The 25,758-nt window shown below is 38.6% G+C and overlaps 1 protein-coding gene and 1 pseudogene across 2 annotated transcripts in view; both read right to left on the reverse strand.

The window, feature by feature from the left end:
* LOC133054275 (zinc finger protein 420) overlaps nucleotides 1-313 on the reverse strand; it is a 97,776-nt gene extending 97,463 nt beyond the window's left edge. For both annotated transcript variants that reach the window (XM_061139118.1, XM_061139111.1), the window contains exon 1: nucleotides 5-313. The gene's annotated coding sequence lies outside the window, so the exon portion shown is untranslated. The remainder of the gene's footprint in view (nucleotides 1-4) is intronic.
* Nucleotides 314-11,111: 10,798 nt separating this feature from the next.
* Nucleotides 11,112-25,431, reverse strand: LOC133054292 (zinc finger protein 420-like; annotated as a pseudogene).
* Between the last annotated feature and the right edge of the window lie 327 nt (nucleotides 25,432-25,758).

Here is a 25,758-nt window from a genome sequence, read left to right on the forward strand (position 1 = left end):
ATACCTCGACAGAGGGTGCAGTTCAGGGCCCAGGATCTGGTGCCCGGAATCCCTGCCCGGTTTCGGGTTCGCCCGCCCTGCGGGAGCCAGGCCAAACTCTTCCAGGGACGCAGCCCTCTCCCCATGCAACGTCCCCAAATCGCGCGAAAAAACGGAAATGAAGCCGCGTTCGGGACGCGGTGGCTCTGGGAAATGTAGTCCAACTCCGGGCAGGCTGTGGCTGGCCGGCCAGGACGCTAGGAGACCTAGTTCATTAACTCCCGGCGGGGTTCGTGGACCCCACTGCTGCTAGAACCAGTTCGCTCCAACTGCCGCGCCCCGGAGATTTCTGGGAGAGCCCGCCTGCGCTCATTGCGCAGGCGTGGAACGCGCTCGGCTCTAGCCTTCGGGGCAAAGACTGCGGCCGCTGTTGAGTGGTCTCGCGGGTCTTGGCCGGTCAGGAGAAAGTGGGACAGGCAGATAGGGGAGGTGCAGGGAATCAGCTTGAGCGTCAGATTGACACGAGACCCTGTGTGTCTGTCCTTTTGGTGGAGGTGAATATGTGTGAGACATTGAGAGATATTTTCGGGTGGACTAGGAGTCCCTCAGTGACCGGTGTAGGGTTGTGTTTCTGCCTGTGTGTGATTCTCTTTGCTGCTGGGTGTCAGGTGATTCGTACTAGAAGCTGCCTAGTAATAGCATTTTATAACTGTGTGGGATTGTCTGAGAGATTAAGGGGCCTCTTCCTTTGTAGTTTGTGTCCATAATTGAGAGTGGTTGTGTGACTGGTGATGATTTGTCTTATATAAATGTACTTTTATCATGCCTATAGCTGAACGTCTGTAGGAGTGTGATTAGCAAAAGAACGTATATGTGATTGTGAAAAAACGATGGATGGTCAAATTATTTCTTCCTTGAACACCAATTTGATAATCTGGAAAAGGTCATCAGTTCATTTAACAAATAATTTAGGCCTGATTTTTCAACTGGATCAAATACATGTAATTATGGGGAAGAATGCAAAATCAACTTAGTCGGCTGTGTTTTTTTTTTTTTTAAGAAGCATATTTTCAAAGGCAACCTTAGGGTAACTGCTTTTTCCTCCGCCACAGCCCTTCAAAGTAGGCATTCATTCTCTTCTACTATTAAGGGGACTTTGTTGGGTAAGGTTGAGAGGCCATCCAGTTAATAAAACAATAAAATAACTTTATATACAAGAAAAATAAATTTCAGTAGAGTCCAGCATTAGTCAGATTTCCTGAATTCTAGGTCAAACCCTGTTCCCCTTTTCTATGAACATGTGTGTGTTAGTTGCTTGGTCATGTCCAACTCTTTGCAACCCCATAGACCGCAGCCCACCAGGCCCCTCCGTCCATGGGATTCTCCAGGCAAAAACACTGGAGTGGGTCGCCATTTACCTCTCCAAAAGAAACTATAGAAAGAAAGAGAAGTCGCTCAGTCGTGTCTGACTCTTTGTGACCCCATGGACTGTTGCCTACCAGGCTCCTCCATGCATGGAATTTTTCAGGCAAGAGTACTGGAGTGGGCTGCCATCTCCTTCTCCATTCTATGAGCATACCTTGACTCAAAGAGAAAAAAAAACTGATATAGGTCTGTTGATAAGCCTGGGCTTGTTTTCACTTACTTCATGACCTCCTGTTCTTAAAAAAAAAAAAAAAATCATAAACTTGTGAACGTCCAGCCCAAAAGAGATGGAGCTGTCGTTTCATCACTCCTTGGTGAACAGAAGAGCAAGAACTAATAAAGCTTATCTGATTTTTAGGACCATTTACCAAATACTTTGATTTCTTCCCAATTTTGTGGAGTAGCAAGTTTGGTGACCAAGATTGTTGAGTGAATGAACCTGTGTGCTTGATCCAATATAGCTATGTGAAATAGAGATGGTCAAATTGCTCTGACTTAGAGTGGGTCAGAATGTCAGAGTGGACCAAAATTTTGTCAAGAGGATACATAGGAAACATGGTTTGTTTGTTTTTTTTAAAGAGGTGACACATTCTGGTTTCAAATTGGACAGACATGCATAGGTTTCAAGCCACATCTTGATTGTCTGTTGTCTCTTTTGGCTTTTGAGTAGTTGTGATGATTGCTTGTAAGAGAAAAGAGGTTATTGTTTAAAAAAATAGGAATTACTAACCTGAGATGAATAGATTCCATGTAGATGGATTTCTTATTGTATATTAAACTTAGGACATTTTGTATGTGTATAGATGTGATTTTTCTTTTCCAGAGAAAGTAGAGGCACCTTTATCAGATTCACAGAGGTACTTTGACGCCCCCAAAACTAAAGACCTTTAGAAATAAAGGTCACAGGAGCTGAGGAGGACCTTTTTTCAGCATACTATATGATATATTTAATATAAAAAATGTATATATTTTTGGAAGGATATGCCCCTCTGTCAATGGTAACCTTTGAGGCAAGAAGCGAGGACTTACAGTCAAGGGGGAGAGTGTCAGAGAGGACTTTAGGTATTACTGATAATCTCTCTTTTTTCCTTACAAGGAAAACATATTACTCATGTATGTAAATTTTAATCTTAAAATTCAAAAGAAAATGGAGATGAAGAATTTGGAGCAAGAAATGAGTCAAGGAACCTAAATTTGTGGAAGAAGATAAAATCCAGAAAAACCATGACGGAAACTGCAGAGGGGAAAGAACACACAGGCAATAATTTTTCATAAGCCCCAGGTGCCCTGTTTATTAGCTGACAGTTTCAGATTTACGTTATGGCCCAGACCCTCAAGGATTAGTTATCGCTTGAGCCCAGCAACTAAAGCCTGTGGTAGTGGTTGCCCATGAACATTACTGATAAGTATATTCTTTTTCCTGGCATTGGGTCATTTTCTTTAAGACTCTTTATCAATGCTGGCAATAGATTAGGTTTATACCAGTACATATGAGTCAGGCATTTATTCAGTGATCTCAGGTTCTCAAGTATTTTTATAATTATTTTTCACTGTTTTTATTTTTAAAAATTTAAGCTATAGGAAAAGCAAAAGAATATTATGATGTACACTCTATATCCTTTACATAGATTCACCAGTTTTTAACATTTTGCACCATTCTCTTAATCTGTCTGTGCTTATTTACATATTTTTGTTTGTTTTTTGCTCTATTTGTAAGTGCAATATTATGAGTATTCAACACCATGAATATACATAAGAAATTTAATATTGATTCATAATATCGTCTAATATATAATCTGCTTTTACATTGTCCCAGTTGTTCCCCGATACCCTATATGTGCATTTAAAAAACTGATACATACTCCAAATCAAAATCACACATTGCAGTGGACCAGCTTTTATGTCTCACACTTCTGGAGGCTGGGAAGTCCAAGACCACGATACAGGCAGATTTTGTTCCTTCTGAGAGCCCTTCCTGGTTTACAGATGGCCACCATCTTGCTGTTTTCTCACATGGTGAAAAAAGGGCCTATCTTTTTAACGTAGAGCAGTATTCCCTTCCAGAGAAGGCAATGGCAACCCACTCCAGTACTCTTGCCTGGAGAATATCAGCGACAGCGGAGCCTGGTGGGCTGCCGTCTATGGGGTCGCACAGAGTCGGACACGACTGAAGTGACTTAACAGCAGCAGCAGCAGCATTCCCTTCATTTGTTTTGTGTTTCACAATGACATTTTAAAGAACTTAAGAGGCTAGAACGTCGAGCCTAACATTCTGGATTTCCTTGTTTTGTCATGATTAGGTTACATTTAAATATATTTGACAAGAATACTAGAGGCAGTGCTGTATGCATCCTATTATATCACGTCAGTTCAGTTCAGTTGCTCAGTCATGTCCTGCTCTTTGTGACCCCATGGACTGCAGCACACCAGGCTTCCCTGTCCATCACCAACTCCAGGAGTTTACTCAAACTAATGTTCATTGAGTTGGGGATGCCATCCAACCATCTCATCCTTTGTCATCCCCTTCTTCTCCGGCCTTCAATCTTGCCCAGCATGAGGGTCTTTTCAAATGAGTCAGTTCTTCGCATCAGGTGGACAAAGTATTGGGAGTTTCAGCTTAAGCATCAGTCCTTCCAATGTATTCCTGAGTATTCTCAGGACTGATTTCCTTTAGGATTGACTGGTTTGATCTTGCAGTCCAAAGGTCTCTCAAGAGTCTTCTCCAACAGAACAGTTCAAATCATCACTTCTTTGGCGCTCAGCTTTCTTTATAGTCCAACTCTCACATCTATACATGACTACTGGAAAAACCGTAGCTTTGACTAAATGGACCTTTGTTGGCAAAGTAATGTCTCTGCTTTTCAATATGCTGTCTAGGTTGGTCATAGCTTTTCTTCCAAGAAACAAGCATCTTTTAATTTCATGGCTGCAGTCATCATATGCAGTGATTTTGGAGACCAAAACAATAAAGTCTGTCACAGTTTCCACTGTTTCCCCATCTGTTTGCCATGAAGTGATGGAACCAGATGCCATGATCTTAGTTTTCTGAATGTTGAGCTTTAAGCCAACTTTTTTACTCTCCTCTTTCACCTTCATCAAGAGGCTCTTTAGTTCTTCGCTTTCTGCCATAAGGGTCATCTGCATATCTGAGGTTGTTGATATTTCTCCCAGCAATCTCGATTCCAGCTTGTGCTTCATCCAGCCTGGCATTTTGCATGATGTACTCTGCATATAAGTTAAATAAGCAGGGTGACAATATACAGCCTTGACGTACTCCTTTCCTGATTTGGAACCAGTCTGTTGTTCCATGTCCAGTTCTAACTGTTGTTTCCTGACCTGCATACAGATTTCTCAGGAGGCAGGTCAGGTGGTCTGGTATTCCCATCGTTGGAAGAATTTTCCAGTTTGTTGTGATCCACACAGTCAAAGGCTTTGGCATAGTCAATAAAGCAGAAGTAGATGTTTTTCTGGAACTCTTGCTTTTTTGATGATCCAATGGATATTGACAATTTGATCTCTCTCTGGTTCCTCTGCTTTTTCTAAATCCAGATTGAACATCTGGAAGTTCTTGGTTCACGTGCTGTTGAAGCCTGGCTTGGAGAATTTTGAGCATTACTTTACTAGCATGTGAGATGAGTGCAGTTGTGTGGTAGACTCCAAGGCAAATTTGGCCTTGGAGTATGGAATGAAGCAGGGCAAAGGCTAATACAGTTTTGCCAAGAGAATACACTGGTCATACCAAACACCCTCTTCCAACAACACAAGAGAAGACTCTACACATGGACATCACCGGATGGTCAATACCAAAATCAGATTGATTATATTCTTTGCAGCCAAAAATGGAGAAGTTCTATATAGTCAGCAAAAACAAGACAAGGAGCTGACTGTGGCACAGACCATGAACTCCTTATTGCCAAATTCAGACTTAAATTGAAGAAAGTAGGGAAAACCACTAGACCATTCAGGTATGACCTAAATCAAATCCCTTACGATTATACAGTGGAAGTGACAAATAGATTCAAGGGATTAGATCTGATAGACAGAGTGCCTGAAGAACTAAGGACAGAGGTTCATGACATTGTACAGGAGGTAGTGATCGAGACCATCCCCAAGAAAAAGAAATGCAAAAAGGCAAAATGGTTGTCTGAGGAGAGCTTACAAATAGCTGAGAAAAGAAGAGAAGCTAAAGGCAAAGGAGAAAAGGAAAGATATACGCATTTGAATGCAGAGTTCCAAAGAATAGCAAGGAGAAATAAGTAAGCCTACCTCAGTGATCAATGAAAAGAAATACAGGAAAATGATAGAATGGGAAAGACTAGAGATCTCTTCAAGAAAATTAGAGATACCAAGGGAATATTTCATGCAAAGATGGGCACAATAAAGGACAACTACCGAGTCCATGTGCAGCAATGAAGACCGTGCACCCTAGAGTCTGTGCTCCACGAGAGAAGCCACTCCATGAGAAGCTTGTGCACCGCAGCTAGAGAGCAGCCCCTGCTCACCACAACTAGGGAAAAGCCTGCACAGCAATGAAGACCCAGCACATCCAAAAATAAATAAAAATTATATGTATAAAAATCAATGGGAGAAGGAAATGGCAACCCACTCCAGTATTCTTGCCTGGAAAAGTCCATGGACAGAAGAGTCTGGCGGGCTGAAGTCCATGGGATTACATGACTGAGCATGTGTGCACAAGGGTGGAGGGAGATGGATTGGTAGCAATAAAGTGGTAGAACTAAAAAAAAAAAAAAAAAAGAGTGTAACTGTGTTCCAGTAAAACTTTATTTACAGAAACAGGCAGTGGCAGGATTTAGCTGCGGGGGCATGGCTATAGTTTGCCAGCCTTTGTTCTAGGATGTATATTATGAATGTTGTATCACTGAACATAGGGTATTTGGAACATGCAAATGTTATCACCTTTACTAGACAGTGCAGTATTTTCCAAAGGAGATTTTTCAACTTTTATTCCTTACTAACATTTGAAATTGTCAGAATTTTAAATTTAGGTCAATCTGGTAGATGGATATGAGATGAAATTTCATTTTGGTTCTACTTTGCATTTCTCTAATTAAGGTTAAGGTTTTATCTGGAAATATTTAATGGCCATTTGTCTAATATGAAATGCATATTAAAGTTATGTGCTCTTTTTTTCCTTAAATTGTCTTATAGAATTTTATTAAAAATATTCTGGATGTTTATCTTGTGTTAGTCATATGTATTGAAAGCTTGTCTTTTCATTCTCTAGGGAATCTTTTAATAAGTGAAAGTTCTCTAATGTCAGACTTATTTAAAATTTTTTTAAGACTTGTTCTTTCTTGTGTGTTTTAAGAAATCAATATCTTACACCAAGGTCTTAAATTTAGTCTCCTACATTATCTTCTTAAAGGTTTATAGTTTTGCCTTCCACACTTTTGGTTGTTATAAAATCTTTTGGAATCAATCTGTTTCTGAAAGATAAAAGTATAATTTATGTGTGTGTGTGTGTACACCAATTGTTCCAGAACATGGAAAGGTCATCATTTCCCTTCTTATTGACAGTCATAAATTATATTAACATATATGTATGGAACTGATGGGGGACGGTCTTTATTCAATCTGTTGATTAATTTATTATTTCCTGTAATATGTGCATGATCTTGATTGTTGTTGTTCAGTCGCTCAGTCATGTCCAACTCTTTGTGACCCCATGGACTGCAGTCCTCCAGGCTTCCCTGTCCTTCAGCATCTCCTGGAGTTTGCTCAAACTCATGTCCATTGAGTCAGTGATGCCATCCAAACATCTCATCCTCTGTCGTCCCCTTCTCCTCCTGCCTTCAATCTTTCCCAGCATCAGGGTCTTTTCTAATGATTCAGCTCTTCACATCAGGTGGCCAAAGTATTGGAGCTTCAGCTTCAGCATCAGTCCTTCTAATGAATATTCAGGATTGATTTCTTGATTAACATAGTTTTTGGTATATGATAACACAAAGACCTATTTGGGACCTTGTTAATCTCCAGTATATAGGTTTACTTTTTATTCTTATCTTTATTAGTCCCTTGTTTGTACTTTCTTTTGGTTTATTGCCATTTCTTCCCCACATTTTAAGTTGGATAATTAGGCAATTAATTTTTATGATTTTTTATAAAAGTTTTAAGTATTTAAAATGTTTTAAGGATTTAAAATGTTGTGTTGATTTCTGCTGTACAATAGTGATTCAGTTATATGTATCTTCTTTCTCTCTTGTTAGTTGCTCAATCGTGCCCAACTCTGTGTGACCCCATGGACTATAGCCTGCTAGGTTCCTCTATCCATGGGATTTCCCAGACAAGAATACTGGAGTGGGTTGCCATTCCCTTCTCCAGGGAATACGCCTGACCCAGGGATCAAACCCAGGTCTCCTGCATCGCAGGCAGATTCTTTACCATCTGAACCACCAGGGAAGTCCTAATTATATGTCTACATATATTCTTTCTCATATTCTTTTCCATTATGGCTTATTACTGGATATTGTTATTTTTTGACTGCACCGTGCGGCTTTCCAGATCTTAGTTCCATGACCAGGACTCAAACCTGTGCCCCTGCAGCAGAAGCATGGAATCCTAACCACTGGAGTGCCGGATAATTCCCTATTACAGGATATTGAATATAGTTCCCTTTGCTATACAGAAGGACCATTTTGTTTATCCACTCTATATGTAATAGTTTGCATCTGCTAATCCCAAACTCCCACTCCATCCCTCCTCTATCCCCTTCCCCTTGGTAACCACAAATCTATTCTCTCTGAGTCTGTTTGGTTTGTATTATCATTTGTGTCATATTTTAGATTCCACGTATAAGAGATATCACATAGTATTTGTCTTTCTCTTTCTGACCTACTTATTATGATAATTTTTGGGTCCATCAGTGTTGCTGCAAATGGCATTGTCATCTCTTTTTATGACTGAGTTGTATTCCGTTGTATACATGTACCACATCTTCTTTATGTATTCATCTGTCAGTGAACATTTAGGTTGCTTCCATGTCTTGGTTATTGTAAACATTTCTGCTCTGAACATTGACGTGCATGTATCTTTTTGAATTAGAGCTTTCTTGGGATATATGCCCAGGAATGGGATTGCTGGATCATATGGTAGCTCTATTTTTAGTTCTTTTTAACAAACCACCATACTGCTCTCTCTAGTGGCTGCACCAATTTACATCCTACCAATAGTATAGGAGGGTTCCCTTTTCCCACAGTTTCTCCATCTAGTGACAGACGTTAACTAGACTTATTTTGGTGATCATTTTGAAATATATGCAAGTATTGAATAAACATGTTATATACCTGAAACTAAAATAGCACTTATGTCAATTATATCTAAAAAGAAAATAACGAGTTCCTACCTCAAGGTTTTTCCAGTGGTCATGTATGGATGTGAGAGTTGGACTATGAAGAAAGCTGAGTGCCAAAGAATTGATGCTTCTGAACTGTGGTGTTGGAGAAGACTCTTGAGAGTCCCTTGGACTGCAAGGAGATCCAACCAGTCCATCCTATAGGAGATCAGTCCTGGGTATACATTGGAAGGACTGATGCTGAAGCTGAAACTCCAATACTTTGGCCACCTCATGTGAAGAGTTGACTCATTGGAAAAGATCCTGACACTGGGAGGGATTGGGGGCAGGAGGAGAAGGGGACGACAGAGGATGAGATGACTGGATGGCATCACCGACTTGATGGACATGAGTTTGGGTAAACTCCGGGAGTTGGTGATGGACAGGGAGGCCTGGTGTGCTGCAATTCATGGGGCGACAAAGAGTCGGACACGACTGAGCAACTGAACTGAACTTCAAGGAAAAAAACCCCCAAATTTCATGACGAAAAAACCCTGAAATAATTTAACAAAATCTATCAAAAAAAAAAGAAAAAATTTCTCAGATTATTTTTTGTATACCAGAATTGTTTTTAATTGTGTGCATCTGTCTTAAGCCAAGTATTAAGCATTCAATCAAATGTGGTTTCAATGAACTTCTCCAAGAAACAGTATTATTTGAAATATTAATTTAAATTTTTTTTCAAACTGGAAATAACATGTAAAATGTATTTCTTTATTTGGGTCACCCTCAAAGAAGCTTGAAAAACATATCATATTCCAAAACCACACATTAAGATATTGAAAATGACTTGAGGCTGTGTCAAGTCATTTTTCCATCATAAACATTTCTTGGAAAGATAATTCCTAAACTCTGGAATTAATCTAGAAAAGATAAATCTTAGACATTCTGGCAAGTGGTATTCCTCTGTATTCTTTTAATTGTATGTTAGATGTTATTTATATTTTACCTAGAGTATTTATTATCATTTACAGCAAAAATCTATTATTATCTGCTCCTGTTTGACTTTGAAACTAGGGCTATGCTACCAGCCTCACAGAATGATCTTCAAAAATTTTATTAGGGGAGTGGTGTTGAAAAATTTCAAGTGTAGAACTAATTGTACTAAATTTCTCAAAACACACAAATAGGAAAAGGTCTACTGGCTAGGATTTGGTGCCTTCACTGCCATGGCCTAGATTCAATTGCTGGTTAGGAAACAGATCCTGCAAGCCACGTGGCAGGAAAAAACCAAAACACAAACAAAAACACCCCAAAACAAAGACAAAACCCCACAGACTACTAAATCTCAACTAAAATGAAAGCTATCCCAAATAACCATTAAAGAAATTGAATTTGTATCATAAAGCTCCCCCAAAAGAAATCCCTGGGCCCAGGTGCCTCCACTGAAATGTTTTTCAAAAACATTTGAAGAATGGACACAAATTGTACACAACTTCTTCCAGAAAATATAAGGAACACTTCCCAACTCATTTTATGAGGCCATTATTACACTGATTCCCAAATGAGACAAAGACCAGGGGGAAAAACTCATAATTTTTGACACAAAAATCATCAACAAAATGTTAGCAAATCAAATACAGCAAGGAAGTTATACAACATGACTGGGTGGGATTTATTACAGGTATACAAGACAGGTTTGGCATTTTAAAAAATCATATTAACAGGTTGAAGAGGAAAAATACTATGATTAACTGCCTCAGAAAAAGTTCAATGGCTGCAGAAAAAGCATTTGATAATATCCAACATCCATTCATGATTAAAAAAACATAGTACCTCAGGAAGTTAGGAACAGAGGGGAATTCCTTCTATTTAAAAAAGATCACTTACACAAAACCTATAGCTAACATAATACTTAATGGTGAAAGATTGAATGTTTCCTCCTATGCTTGCACCACTTTTTACTCAACACAGCACTGAACGTAACAGCCACCAAAATAAGGCAAGAAAAGAAAAAAGGCATATAGACTAAAAGAAAAAAAACTGTCCCCGCTTATAGCCAACATGATTTGTCTATGTAGAAATTTCCAAGGAATGTACTAAAAAAACAAGCTTTTAAGGATTAATTAATTAGTTCTGCAGCAAGATCATAGATTACAAGATCAATATACAAATTATTTGTAATCCATATACAAATTATATTGATATTATAATCTGTGACTTTGCTGTAGAACTAATCAATAATTTGCATATTGATTTGTATATACGTATATGTACACACACAATTTGTATGTACTAGTGATGAATAGGTAAAAACAAAAACACCGTTTATAACTTATCCAAAGAATATGAAACACTTATACACTTACATATATGAGATGTGTATGTCCAAACTTGCAAATCCTAATAAGAGAAATCAATGACTATGTTAGTTTTCTAGGGCTCCATAACAAACTACCACAAATTTAGTTTAAAACAACTAAACTTTATTTTCACACAGTCTAAAATCAAGGTATTAGCAGGGCCATGCTTTCTCTAAAGACCCTGGGAGATGATTCTTTTTTGCCCCTTCCAACTTCTGATAGGTATTAGTAATCCAAGGTGTTCCTTGGCTTATAGATGCATCATTCCAACCTTGCCTTTCATTCCACATGGCTTTCCCTATGTGTTTGTAGTCATACTTGCCTTTTATAAGGATACTGGTCATTAGAGTTGTGCCTACTCTAATCCAGTACAATCGCACCTTAATTTGATTGTATTTGCAAAGTCTCTATTTCCAAATAAGGTTGTGTTCACTGGTACTGAGAGTTAAGATTTGAATATTTTGGGGAACACAATTAAACCCACAATAAAGACCTAAAAATGGAGAGACATGTTCATGGATTGGAAGACTCAGATAGTAAAGACATCAATTATCCCCAAATTGAAATTCTATTAAAACTCAGCAAGCTTTTTTTTTTTGGTAGATATAGGTTAGTTTATTCTAGAATTTATATGAAAAGATCTAGAATAGTTAAGTCAATTTTAAAAAGGTAAAGTGGGATGAGGATGAGTCACTCTACCCAATATTGACATCCTATAGAATGACAATAAACAAGACAGGGTGGCATTGGCAGAGGGATGGGCACACAGATCAAGAGAAAGGAATAGACAATCCAGAAGTAGACATAAAACAAATATAAAGGCACAAAATCAATTCAATAAAGATAGCCTGTATATAACAAATAGTACTAGAACAACTGTGTAGTCCTAATGGTCCGGGAGCAAGCGATGAGAATGAAGACAGAACACGAAATCTGGTGCAATGGGTCAGGGAACCTGCAGCCTCTATTGGACTGAGGGGCAGAGTCCACTCTTGAGTCCAGCTTTTATTCCTAATTGCAGACTATAAGACTTTCTCAGATCTTATCTTTCTCAAGACACACACTGTCTTAATCACGTACTCCTAAATGTCATGGACTACACTGACATAGTCCAGATCTCCTTGTGTTTACCCCAGGCCGTTCCCTTCTGGGCTAGTCTTAGGAACAATTAGCAAGTGCATAGGCAGCGTTATGCCTGACGCCGAGCTGGTGTTCCAAGGTCCATGCTTTCATGAACCCAGTCATACTCCCATCTGGGTCTGGCCTTGGGGTTTATAACAAAGCAATTATTCTTAAAAATGAAAGATAATCATTAACACAGTTTCTAACATGCTGTGTTTCCAGGTGCTGTTTCTGTGAAATTTCTCAAGGCTGTGAAAGTACATTATTAGGAATTCCCACTACATCTCCCCCTTTTTGTTTTTGCAGGAGTAGATATGCCATCCAAGCAACTTCTTTCTTCATCAATTCTCAGATAGTTTCTCTCATGCATCTGAGGACTAGACACAAAACAGTTAAAAATATACATCCTGATATTATAGTACCAGCAATCTTCCTCCTAAAATTTTAATCCACATCATGGGGTTAAGTACATGTAAGCTTTCCTCAATTTCTTCAAATAAGTCAGTTTCTGGGAGCAATTATAAGTGAGCATTTTGCATATTAGAAATAGTAGCCTGTAATTGGGAAATATATAAGGATAGATTATTACGAATGGGTCCTCTCAAATGTTTAGATAATTGATACCAAGTATATGAACTTTGATTATATTTATGAGGTATGACACAAAACGAAGAGATATTCCTATCACACTTAGGATGAATTTGTAATTTTAAATTTTGTACTTCATCCCCTAGTAGGAGAACTGCATTTTCTAAATCAGTCAATCGTTCATTAATTTCTTGGTCTATGTGGGTTTGATTTCCCCAGGCAGAACTTGCATTTTGGCGCCCCTGCTGTACAAATGTAGTCGTTTGTATAGTTTCATGCAGTGCCATCCCAGCTACTGCTGTGGTCGTGGCTATAGCAATAATTCCCACAATAGCTGCTATAAAGAGTCCAATAAACCTTTTGGAACACTGTAGTACTTTCTTTATTACCTTTAAAAGAGCATGTGTTTCAGGGGAGTCTTCCCAAGGTCTGAATTGACTTACTGGAAGCCATATTCCCAAGCTCCTTCTTAATATAACAAATGAGTGATTAGAATTATAAAGTGAAGAACTTAAGCAAGTATATAATTTGCAATCCTGGCAAGAAAGTTCTTGTACACTTTCATTGATAGAAATTGTTCCTTTCAAGGGTACATAAGGATCTCTCATGCAAACCTGAATATAAAATGTCCAGTCTGTACTGGTATTAAATGTCAATGAATAGTTTTATTGGAATAATGTCCGTCCCAAATTTGGAATTTTTTAAGACTTAAAGCCAATTTCCAAATCTCTCCTTGCCCTCTTCCTTGATACAATTGTGGGAAGGGAGGTGATGTGCCATTACCATGTCATATAATTGGATGATCTGAATTAGTGGTAATATTAGTATGGTCAAAGACTCTATACACCTGCCAACGCAGCCTTTTGTGAGGATTGCAGAACTGATTTTGATGAGAGCAATTAGAGACTGCATACCCCTTAGGGGTATTAAAAAGCAGAGACATTAGTTTGCCAACAAAGGTCTGTCTAGTCAAGGCTATGGTTTTTCCAGTAGTTATGTACGGATGTGAGAGTTGGACTATAAAGAAAGTGGAGTGCAGAAGAATTGATGCTTTTGAACTGTGCTGTTGGAAAAGACTCTTGAGAGACCCTTGGACTGCAAGAAGATCCAACCAGTCCATCCTAAAGGAGATCGGTCCTGAGTGTTCATTGGAAGGACTGATGTTGAAGCTGAAACTCCAATACTTTGGCCACCTGATGCAAAGAACTGACTCGTTTGAAAAGACCCTGATGCTGGGAAAGACTGAAGGCAGGAGAAGGGGACGACAGAGGATGAGATGGTTGGATGGCATCACCGACTCAATGGACATGAGTTTGAGTAAACTCTGGGAGTTGGTGATGGACAGGGAGGCCTGGCGTGCTGCAGTCTATGGGATCGCAAAGAGTTGGACATGACTGAGTGACTGAACCAACTGACTCATTGATTCCTTAGAGGACCAGTCCCATACAATTTCATAGTAACCCTTAATCAAAATTACTCCCTCAGTCCTATGGCAATTATCCCACTTAATACAATCTTGTTTTTCAGTCCACAGCTTGTGATGCTTGCATAAAGGCCTGTCTGATTTGGGGTCATTATTGGGTTCTGAGTTGTTATGAGCAAAACTCAGACCAGAGAGAAGATGTAACTGAACCTTAGTATAGTTGCTATTTAAAGAATTAGTGGACAGCCAGGCATGCATAGATAATTTAAGACATCCTGTAGCTGGTCCTACACAAATTGGCCAAGATTCATACCTATAAGTAACACTGAAGGGAGTCCCTTCCTCTTGTTTAGAAAGAGGAAGGTGTGTATCTTCAGGTCCTGGTATCCAGGAAGAATCATTAATGTAAGTGGGGATCATAGAATTCCCCCAGTCAACGGGTTTTAGTAATGGAGGGTTAGGTATGTATGCCCAATAAGTATAATTTTTAGATTCAGCTGTTGCTAAGTGTATACTCACTGTGGTGGTAATAGGAGCAAACATGGCAACAGCCAGATTGTTAGGAGCGACAGCTTTCCCTTTGTTTTCTAAGATCTCTGATTTCTGTGTTAATCTTTTAGCTTGTCCCCAAGTGGGGATCTTGTTCCAATTTGTCGGCGGGAGGGGAATCGTTACGTTTGTTTCAGACTCAGACCCTTAAAACTCATTACCAGGGGACTCTACGTGCTATGCGAAGCATCTCTTCTATGGGAGTTCACTCATGATATGGTTTCAGATGACGCGAGGGAATCCAAACAGGTGTTTCTGAATCACCTGGCGAAACACAAGTGAAACCCCTTCCCCAGGTTATCAGATTCCCCTATGCCATGAGTGCATTACTGGATCATACCACCAAACAGCTAGTTTGGGGAAATTTTCTTTTTGTTCCTTTGTAAAATGTCATTCTGCTGCAGTGAAATCATTATCTTAAAGCAAAAAATTTAGAGTGAATAATGCTTTATATAACTTTTGCTGTGGGAGAAGTGACATTCCATCTCCCCCTTTTTGTTTTTGTAACACTTCTTTAAGAGATATTATAACTCATTCTACAATAGCTTGTCCTTGGGGATTATAGGGGATTCCTGTATGATATTTTATAGACCAAGCCTTTAAAAAATCCCTAAAAGCAGAACTAGTGTAAGCCAGGCCATTGTTTGTTTTTATATTTTGTGCAAGGCCCATAGTAGCAAAGTAGCTACGCAAATGTGAAATAACATGCCTTGTAGATTCTCCAGAGCAAGCAGTTGCCCAGATAAATTTTGAGTTAGTATCAACCATGACATGCACATAAGCAAGCTTTCCAGAGGATGGAATCTGAGTTATGTTCTTCTGCCAGATCTGATTTGGCTTCAGGCCACAGGGATTAACTCCCCCAGCTTCTGTTGGAGAGGTGGTTATCACAACCATCTGACATGTAGGACAAGTCTGCACAATGTTAAGCTTGAGCCAGAGTGACATGAAACTTGGTTTTTAAACATTTTGAATTACAATGTGTCAGGTCATAAAAGGCTGATGCCTCTGTAAAGACTGCACATAAAAGGGCATCGGCTTGAGCATTTTTTTCTGTTAAAGGCCCTGGTAAATTAGTACTAGCCCAAATATGAGAAATGTAGAATGGAAACTGTCAGTGTCTAACCACCTGTTGTAAATTTGTAAAAAGTGTATACAATGTGGATGGGATAGTATCCTTAATAGTTGCTGTTTCTATATGTTTAGTGACAAGTACAGAATATTGAGAATCAGATAAGATATTAACTGCTAGGGGAATATTTTGTAATGCATGCGTAACAGTCAGAATTTCTGCTTATTGTGCAGAATATTCAGGTGTTTCAATAACTAGCATAAATGCACCTGTATATCCTGCTTTTCCTTGGCTAGTGTGCCATCTGTAAAAATGAGAGGAGCATATGGAACAGGGTTGACACTAGTAATTCTAGGCAAAATCCATCTTGTTTGTTTTAAAAACTGCAAGATAGGCAAGTCAGGATAGTGGTTGTCAATTTGTCCAACATAGTCAGCTAAAGCTAGTTGCCAAGATAATGAATTTTGAAGAGAAATGTTTTAATTCTTTGGAGGTTAGTGTAGTGCAAATAAGGCAGGGATCATGTCCAGTAAGCTGCTGAGTACACTCTCTTCCTTTTAGAATTATATAATGGCTATCATATCTAAATAAGGGGTAACATTTTGTTTGTGAGTTAGCTAAGAATATCCATTCAAGTATTAAAGGAGTTTGCATAATCAACCCAGTAGGGGAATAAGGGGTAGGAAAGACAAACAACTGGAAGGCTCTAAAGGGTCTATTCTGTCTATTTGGCAGTTTTGTACAGCTTGTTCTATAATTGTTAGTTCTTTCTCAGCCTCAGGAGTTAGCTGTCAAGAGCTATTAAGCTCTGGATTTCCTCTTAATGGAGAGAATAAATGGGATAAAGAATAAGTTGGAATCCCTAAATTAGGTCGAATCCAGTTAATATCTCCTAGTAATTTTTGTAAGTCATTTAGAGTTTTAATTGAGTCTCTGCATACTTGTAGCTTTTGTGGTTTGATTGTAGTACAGGTGACTATATTTCCTAAGTACTAAAAAGGTTCAGTGTATTGTAATTTATCAGGAGCTATATACAAGCCAGCACATTTCATGCATTCCTTTAGCTTTAAAAACAATTCCTGCAGGTTACCAATTTAAGGTAAGGCACATAGTATATCATCCATATAATGAATGATATATACATGAGGGAATTGCTGTGGCACTGGGTGTAAAGCCTTGGCTACAAAATTTTGACAAATAGTGGGACTATTAAGCATACCTTGAGGTAATACAATCCATTGAAATCTTTTATGTGGCTCTTTTAAATTAATGGAAGGAATTGAAAAGGCAAATCTAGATTGATCATCAGGGTATAAAGGAATAGTGAAAAAACAATCTTTGGGGTCAATAACAAACAAACACCAATTTTTTGGAATCATACTAGGATTAGGTAGGCCAGGCTGTAAAGCACCCATTGGAATAATAACAGCATTAACAGTTCTCAGATCAGTCAGCATTCTCCATTTACCAGATTTCTTTTGTATAATGAACACTGGAGAATTCCAAAGGATAAAGGACTCAATAATATGTTCCTTGTTAAGTTGTTCATTAACTAATTCATGTAAAGCCTCCAATTTTTCTTGTTTTAGGGGCCACTGCTCTATCAGTTTTCCAATTAAGAGGTATGGGTGTAGGTGGAGAAAAATTAACATGAGCAGTGGCCACTACTGAAAAGGGGGCAGCTTAAAATCTTGAGCAGCCAAAGGATAAATTCTTCCTTGTTGATTTTTGCCCAGTCCCAATCCTGGTATATAACCTTGATTGAACGTAATTTGGCGACTGACCTCACTATATTGATTTGGAGCAATATGTATCTCAGCATGCCGCTGTTCCAAGAGATCATGACCCCATAGATTGATAGGTATATCAGCAATATAAGGTTAGATAGTAGCTGGTTGTTTATCAGGCCCTGAATAAGACAATATCATTGCACTTTTAGTCCTTGTGCCTGTCCCAGACCTACAATAGATACCGGAGCAGGCCTAGTTGGCCATGCTTTAGGCCAATGTTGAGAGCAGATGATAGAAACATTGGCTCCAGTATCTATTAAACCTTGAAAGTTTTTGTCACTTATATTGACTTAACAAGTGGGTCTGGATTCCAAAATCTTTTCAGTGAGAAAAATAACAGCTTGGCCTGTGCTTCCAAATCCCCTGGAGCCCCACTTTTTGTTTGAATGTCCTATACCCACATAAGGTAGAATTAAAAGCTGAGCAATTCTACTCCCTTTAGAAACCTTACAGGTAAGAGTGCTAGAGACCATAACCTTCAATTCTCCTTCATAATCATTGTCTATAACTCCGGTATGAATTTGAACTCCCTGGGAAATCAGTCTCCAATATTCCTAATAATAATCCAACTGTCCCCTGTGGAAGCGGTCCAAATATTCCTGTTGAAATAATAGCTGATGTCTCTCCAGGAGTAACAATAAAATCCTGACTACTACTTATATCAAGGGCTGTGTTTCCTTGGGTTGCTGGGGATAATTCCCTGACATGGCATGGTAATTCTGACTGTTGTTGCTGACGGGAGTAGTTGGGAGACATTTGTGGAGTCTGAACAGGATAGGCTCCCTTGTTTGTCAGGGTTGGGAGCTTGTCCTAGAGGCCATTTCCCGAAAGTGGGGAGCCATCCTTATGAAATTTAGAATGCCATTGATTTGCCCAATGATTTCCTTTTTTACATTCTGGGCAGAGGCCAGGGACATTCCCCTTTTGTGAATTACCTTTTTGAAAGTTCTTTTTGAACTTACTTTCAACTCTTGTATGTCTAGGTTTCCCACAATTAAAACAAGTGCTGGGGGAATTTAGAAACTCGTAATCCAGTCATAGCCTGAGCTAACAAATCAGCTTTAAAGGATTTGGTTCCCACTCCCTGGCATAGCTCAACATAATCATTCGAACTAGCATTTCCTTTAAAAGGGTTCATTACTTTCTTGTAATCAGTGTTAGCATTATCATAAGCCAACAATTGTAATATGACATCTGCCACCTCGGCATTTGTAACTTGCCCTTGGATTGCTTCTTGTAATGAGGCAATAAATTCAGTATTTATTGGAGAATTTTTTGAAAGGAAACAGAAGTCTGGCTTTTTGACTCTATTTTTTCCCAGGCCCTAAAGCAACACCTTCGCAATTGTTCTATAGCTTGATCATTCATACGTATTTGATCTTGCACTCTCCCCTGTGGACCTATTCCCATAAGTTATTCCAACAAAATAGGGATACTATGAGTCTGATTATGTGTAGCCAGAGTCTCAGCATGATCCTGCCACCAAGTACTAAATTGAAGAAATTCCCCTGGGTCTAACACTGTTTTGGCTAATATCGACCAATCTGCTGGAATGAGGCAATTGCCCTCTGCCACACCCTGAATTATTCCCACCTTGAATGGAGAATTTACACCATAATTTTGTACCGTTTCTTTTAATTCCTTTAGGATTTTAAAAGGAAAAGATTCATGAATAACCTTGTAGATTCCATTAGGGTTGTTAGGATTGACACCAGGAGCTCTCATGAATAGTCACGGGAAAGGCAGTATGAAAAGCCTTCAAATCTCCTTCCCGTTGTGCTGGGAAAATTCCTTTCTGTATGGATGAAAGATGAGGAGTGGGCATAGACTCTGGACTGAAGATGTTCCCTGCAAAGGCAGGTGGGTGGTGGAGGAAAGGGGAAGGAGGCGGAGGAAAAAAATCCCTCATCATCTTTTTCAAGAGTCATCATCACCTTCATCAAAAGAATCAGAAGTCTGCAAAGGTTCCAGTACTGACTTAATTAACAGCCACATACTCCAAATAGAAACAGGGAGCGGAGTTCCTTTTGCATGTTCTTTAACTCGGCTCCAACCTTTTCCCAGACTTCCAAATCTAAGGTCCCTATTGATGGGAACCAGCAGCAATATTTATCCACTACTTGCAACAATTCTAATAATCACCCTTCACTAACAGAAGCTCCTCCTGCTTTCAAGAGCTGTCTTAATAAACAAATATACGGGCGACAGTGTTCCACACTCTCAACATTTCCCATTTTAACCCCGATTAAATGCCTGAATGACTTACCAGCGGGTATTTTCAGAGGCCTCTCAACCGTCCCAGGTCCTGCATCACTGTAGTTTCTTTCTCTGGTAGCAGTCTTTCACTCTAGCCCCACGTTGGGTGCCAACTGTTGCCCTAATGGTCCGGGAGCAAGTGATGAGAATGAAGACAGAACACGAAATCTGGTGCAATGGGTCAGGGGACCTGCAGCCTCTATTGGACTGAGGTGCAGAGTCCACTCTGAGTCCAGCTTTTATTCCTAATTGCAGACTATAAGACTTTCTCAGATCTTATCTTTCTCAAGACACACACTGTCTTAATCAGGTACTCCTAAATGTCATGGACTACATTGACATAGTCCAGATCTCTTTGTTTTTACCCCAGGCCATTCCCCTCTGGGCTCCTCTTGGGAACAATTAGCAAGTAATTAGGCAGCAATCATGCCTGGTGCCAATCCAATGTTCCAAGGTTCATACTTTCATGATCCCAGTCTTACTCCCTTCTGGGTCTGACTTTGGGGTTTGTAACAAGGCGATTATTCTTAAGAAAAACACGAGAGATAATCATTAACACAGTTTCTTAATATATACTGTGTTTCCAGGTGGCTGTGATTTCTCAAGGCTGTGAAAGTACATTATTAGGAATTCCCACTACACAACTGGACACCCATAAGCCAAAACAAACAAGAACATGAAGCTAAAGCTTATAATATATGCAAATATTAACTTAAAATGGATCACTTAACTGCAAAACATAAAACCATGAAAACTTTAGGAAAACATAAAAGAAGATCTCTGAGATCTGGAGCTAGACAAGCAGTCCTTAGATTTGACACCAAAACCAAGATCCCTAAAAGTAAAAAGTAATAAGCCAGACCTTATCAAAAGGTCTGCTTATCAAAAGGTCTTTTGCTCATCAAAAGACCTTGCTAAAAGTATGAAAAGATAAGGTATGCACTGGGAAAATTTTTTGCAAACTACATAGCCAACAAATGACTAGTATCATCTAGAATAAAGAAAGCATGCTCATAATCCAAACAGTTTTTTAAAAAAATATACAACTAAAAAATGAAGGAGTATAAGACAAAGTCATATCACCACAATGGGTAGAGATGGCAAAAAAGCACATCATAATGAGCCACTAGGGAAATGGAAATTACAACCACAAAGGGATTATCACTACACACCTATCAGAATAACTAAGATAAAAAGTGGTGAAAAAGTCAAATGCTGGTAGAGCTACAGAGAAAACTGGGTCACTCATGTTCCTGGTGGAAATATAAAATGAAAAAGCCACTTTGGAAAATGATTTGTCCATTTCTTGTAAGAGAAGCATTCATTTAAAACAACTCTCTTAAATGTTTATACCAGAGAAATGGAAATTTATGTTCATGTAAAAACTTATACAAAAATGTTCGAAAGCAGCTTCATTTTTAAGAGCAAAAGACTTTTCTCCCCTTAGGGTTCCCTTTTAGTAAGAATTTTGATTCAGAACAAAGTATAATTGCACATTAATTATATTAGAATGTTTTGTTCCAAAATGATTTATCTGACACTTAGTAAAAGTGATGAAAGATTTACCTTGTGTACTGTATTTGTCTCTGGTGGCCCTGATGGTAAAGAATCTGCCTGCAATGTGGAAGATCTGGGTTTGATCCCTGGGTTGGGAAGATCCCCCAGAGAAGGGAATGGCAACCCAGTCCAGTATTCATGCCTGGAGAATTCCATGGACAGAGGAGCCTGGAAAGCTATCATCCATGGGGTTGCAAAGAGTCAGACACGACTGAATAACTAACACTTCACTCTCACTGTATTTGTAAAGTCTCCTTCTCTTTTGAATTCTGTAGTATGATTAAAACACAAACTAAAAGTAATCTTTACAATAAAAGGTAACATTTACTAAGCATTAACTATGTAGTACATATTTCTATAGGCTTTATATGTATTTACTCCTTTAAACTGCAGAAAACTATGATGACATATGTGATATCAATGTATTATTAAGGAGGAAACTAAAACAAACTGGGGTTAAGTAACTTTCCCAAAGAAACACCCAGACAGTAAATGGTGGAGCTCAAATGATACTGAACAAGATAATGATGCTGAACAAGAGAACCCTACCTTTTAGGGTTGAGCTTTCATATGAATCACTGTCTAGCAAAGATTGAAATATGATGGAAAGTAATTCTGCACTTATATTAATCTAGCCTTTTTAAACTATGAATTCTCTGAAGGTGAGTTACTCATGAGTTTAAATAAAAAAGGATACTCATATTCATAATTTGAATTTTCTGATATTCCAAAGTCGAATGTTATAGATAAACATGGAAAGGATTTACTAAATTAATTTTTCACACAGTCTTTTTCCATTATGAGGTTTCTGATGTTGAGTAAGGTGTGAATGACATCTAAAGTCCTTACCATATGCATTACATTTATAAGGCTTCCCACCAGAATTAATTCTCTGATGTTAAGTTGTGATCCACAATTAAAGGCCTTCCCATATTAGTTACATTTGTATGTTTCTCACCAGTATGAACTCTCTGATAGTAAGTTAGCTGTGAGCTACAAATAAAAGTCTTACCACATTCCTTACATTCATATGGTTCCCAGTATGAAAAATCTGATGTAGATTAAGTTGTGAGGCACAAAATAAAGATCTTCCCACATTGCTTACATTCCTAGAGATTCTCACCTGTATGAATCTTCTAATGTTGAGACAGTTGTGATCCATAAGCAAAGGCCTTTCCACATTCTTTACATTCAAAGGGTTTTTTTTTTTTTTTTATCAGTATGAATTCTCTGATGCTGAGTAAGATATGAGCCACGAATAAACGCTTTCCCACATTCCTTACATTCAAAGGGTTTTTCACCAGTATGAGTTCTTTGATGTTCAGCAAGGTGTGAACCACAAATAAATGATTTCTCACATTCTTCACATTCATACGGTTTCTCACCAGTATGAGTCCTCTGATGTGAACAAGCTGTGAGCCATAGTTAAAGAATTTTCCACACTGCTTACATTCATGTGGTTTCTTACCTGTATGGATCCTTTGATGTTCAGTAAGTTGTGAGCCAAGGATGAAGAAAATCTCACAATCTTTACATTTATAAGGCTTTTAACCAGTATGAAATCTATGATGTGGAGAAAGCTGTGAACCATAACAAAAGGCTTTCCCACAGTCATTACATACATAGGGTTTCTCACCGGTATGAATTCTCTGATGTCCCATAAGTTGAAAGCCACGAATAAAGGACTTTCCACATTCATTACATATGTAGGGTTTCTCACCAGTATGAAGTCTCTGATGTTGAGAAAGATGTGAACTCTGCATAAAGGCCATTCTAAATTCTTTACATACATACGGCTTTTTGCCAGTATGAATTCTCTGATGCTGAGTAAGATGTGAGCCACGAATAAAGGACTTCCCACATGCCTTATACTCATAGGGTTTCTTACCAGTGTGAATTCTCACATGCTGAGTAAGTTCTGAGTCACAAATAAAAGTCTTTCCACATTCTTTACATTCAAAGGGTTTTTCACCAATGTGAATCTTTTGATGTCAAGTAAGGAGAGAGCCACGATTAAAGGCTTTTCCACATTCCTTACACTGATAGGGTTTCTCACCAGTATGAACTCTTTGATGGTAAGTAAGGTGCAAGCCACAAAAGAAGGCCTTCCCACATTCATTACATTCATAGGGTCTTTCACCAGTGTGAATTCTTTGATGATAAATAAGTTGTGAGGCACGAATAAAGGCTTTTCCACACTCTTTACATTCATAAAGTTTCTCTCCAGTATGAATTCTTTGATGATAAATAAGTTGTGAAGCACAAATGAAGGCTTTTCCACATTCCTTACATTCATAGAGTTTCTTAGGAACATGAACTCTCTGATGGTGAGTAAGTTGTGAGTCCTTAATAAAGGCCATTTCACATTCTTTACATTCATAGAATTTTTCATCAGAATGATTTTTCTGATGTTCAGTCTGTTGAAAGCCAAGGATAAAATACTTTCTTCATGCTTTACATTCATAGAATTTTTTCAGATGAATGAATTTTCTGTTGTAATGTAAGGGATGTAGTCTGACGAAAATTAGGCATTTCTTCATAGATTACTAGTTGTCTAGAAACCTCTTTATTTCCTAGTTGGCTTTCAAACTTGTCTTTGCATTCCCTATCATTTTTAAAACTTTTGCAGTCACACTTTTGGCTTGTAAGTTGTTCTATTATTTCCAATTGAGATGCTTCTAGTTCATAAATTTCTCTTTTTGATGGTAGCTTCTTGGTTTTGTTCCAGGAAGGGGGACCCCTTCCAGGGCCCGAAACTGGGCTCTTGTCTAACACTCGGAAATGAATTGTCCGAGGAGACACATGCTGACAAAGCAAGAGATTTTATTGGGAAAGGGCACCCGGGTGGAGAGCAGTAGGTAAGGGAACCCAGGAGAACTGCTCTGCCGCGTGGCTCTCAGTCTTGGGTTTTATGGCGATAGGATTCGTTTCCGGGTAGTCTTTGGCCAATCATTCTAATTCAGAGTCTTTCCTGGTGGCGCACGCATCGCTCAGCCAAGATGGATGCTAGCAAGAGGGATTCTGGGAAGTGGATAGACACGCGGTGTTTCCTTTTGACCTTTCCCGAACTCTTCCGGTTGGTGGTGGCTTATTAGTTCCGTATTCCTTATCAGGATCTCCTGTCACAAAACAACTCACGCAAATGGTTACTATGGTGCCTGGCCAGGGTGGGTGGTTTCAATCAGTGTGCTTCCCCTAACAGTTTCACACCTGGACTCCCAGTCTATAAGATAACAAGTAAACAAATGTTATTTTCAGATTCCTGGAAAAATGAAATTTCTATGGTTATAAATAGCCGTCTCAAACTGACTATCATAAAATGTCAATGGAACCAATGGAACAGAAAAGAAAAATCCAGAAATAGACACAATTATAATTGTAAATTTAGCCTACAATAAAGGTAGCAGCTAAAATCAGTTGGGAAGAGATGGACTCTTTCTTAATAAATGAAAGCAATAAACATAAGGATAAACATAGGAGACACTGATCTGAGAAAGATCCCCAGGGTTCTCCTTGTGCATGCTCAATCATTTCTGACTCTTTACAGCCCCATAGACTGTAGGCCACCAAGCTCCTCTGTCCATGGAATTTTCCAGGCAAGAACACGGGAGTGGGCTGCCATTTCCTACTCCAAGGAATCTTCCCAATCCAGAGATTGAACCCTTTGTCTCTTGCATCTCCTGCACTGGCAGGCAGATTCCTGACCAATGTGCTACCTGGGAAGCCCAGGGTTCTTACTTGCTGCAAAGAATTAAACTTTCCTTCTCCCTTAAAACAAAAACAACAAAAAAGCCCACAACACAGTGTTAAGGATAAACATTAAAAAAAAAAAAAAGATGAAATTGCATCAGTACCTTAGACATTACATAGGATATATTCCAAATGGAACAGATGTCCTTACAAAAATGAAAACATACAAATAACTAGAATAAAATTTAGGAGACTTTGCTATAACTGAAGAATGGGGAAATTTTTCCAAACCATAACTTGATAAAAAAAAAAAAAAAAAAAGACCATATTAGAGTTAAAAAAAAAAAAAGCATGTCAAAAACACATTAAGGAAAGTAAAATGACAAGCTGGGAAAAAATAGATAAGTAAAGCTATTTATACTTATGCTAAATCTATCTCAAAATTGTACTAGCAGGACTTCCTTGGCAGTCCAGTAATTATGATTGCACTTTCGCTGCAGGGGGCACAGGTTCAAACCCTGGTCAGGGAAGCAAGATTTTGCATGCTGCATAGCATGGCCAAAAAAAACAAACAAAAAAATAATTTTAAAAAAATTTTAATTGCACTAACAAAAGAACTCTGATGCATAAAGTCTTTACTGAAGCATAATTTG

This window comes from Dama dama, chromosome 4 (assembly GCF_033118175.1).
Source record: "Dama dama isolate Ldn47 chromosome 4, ASM3311817v1, whole genome shotgun sequence".
Taxonomy (NCBI): domain Eukaryota; kingdom Metazoa; phylum Chordata; class Mammalia; order Artiodactyla; family Cervidae; genus Dama; species Dama dama.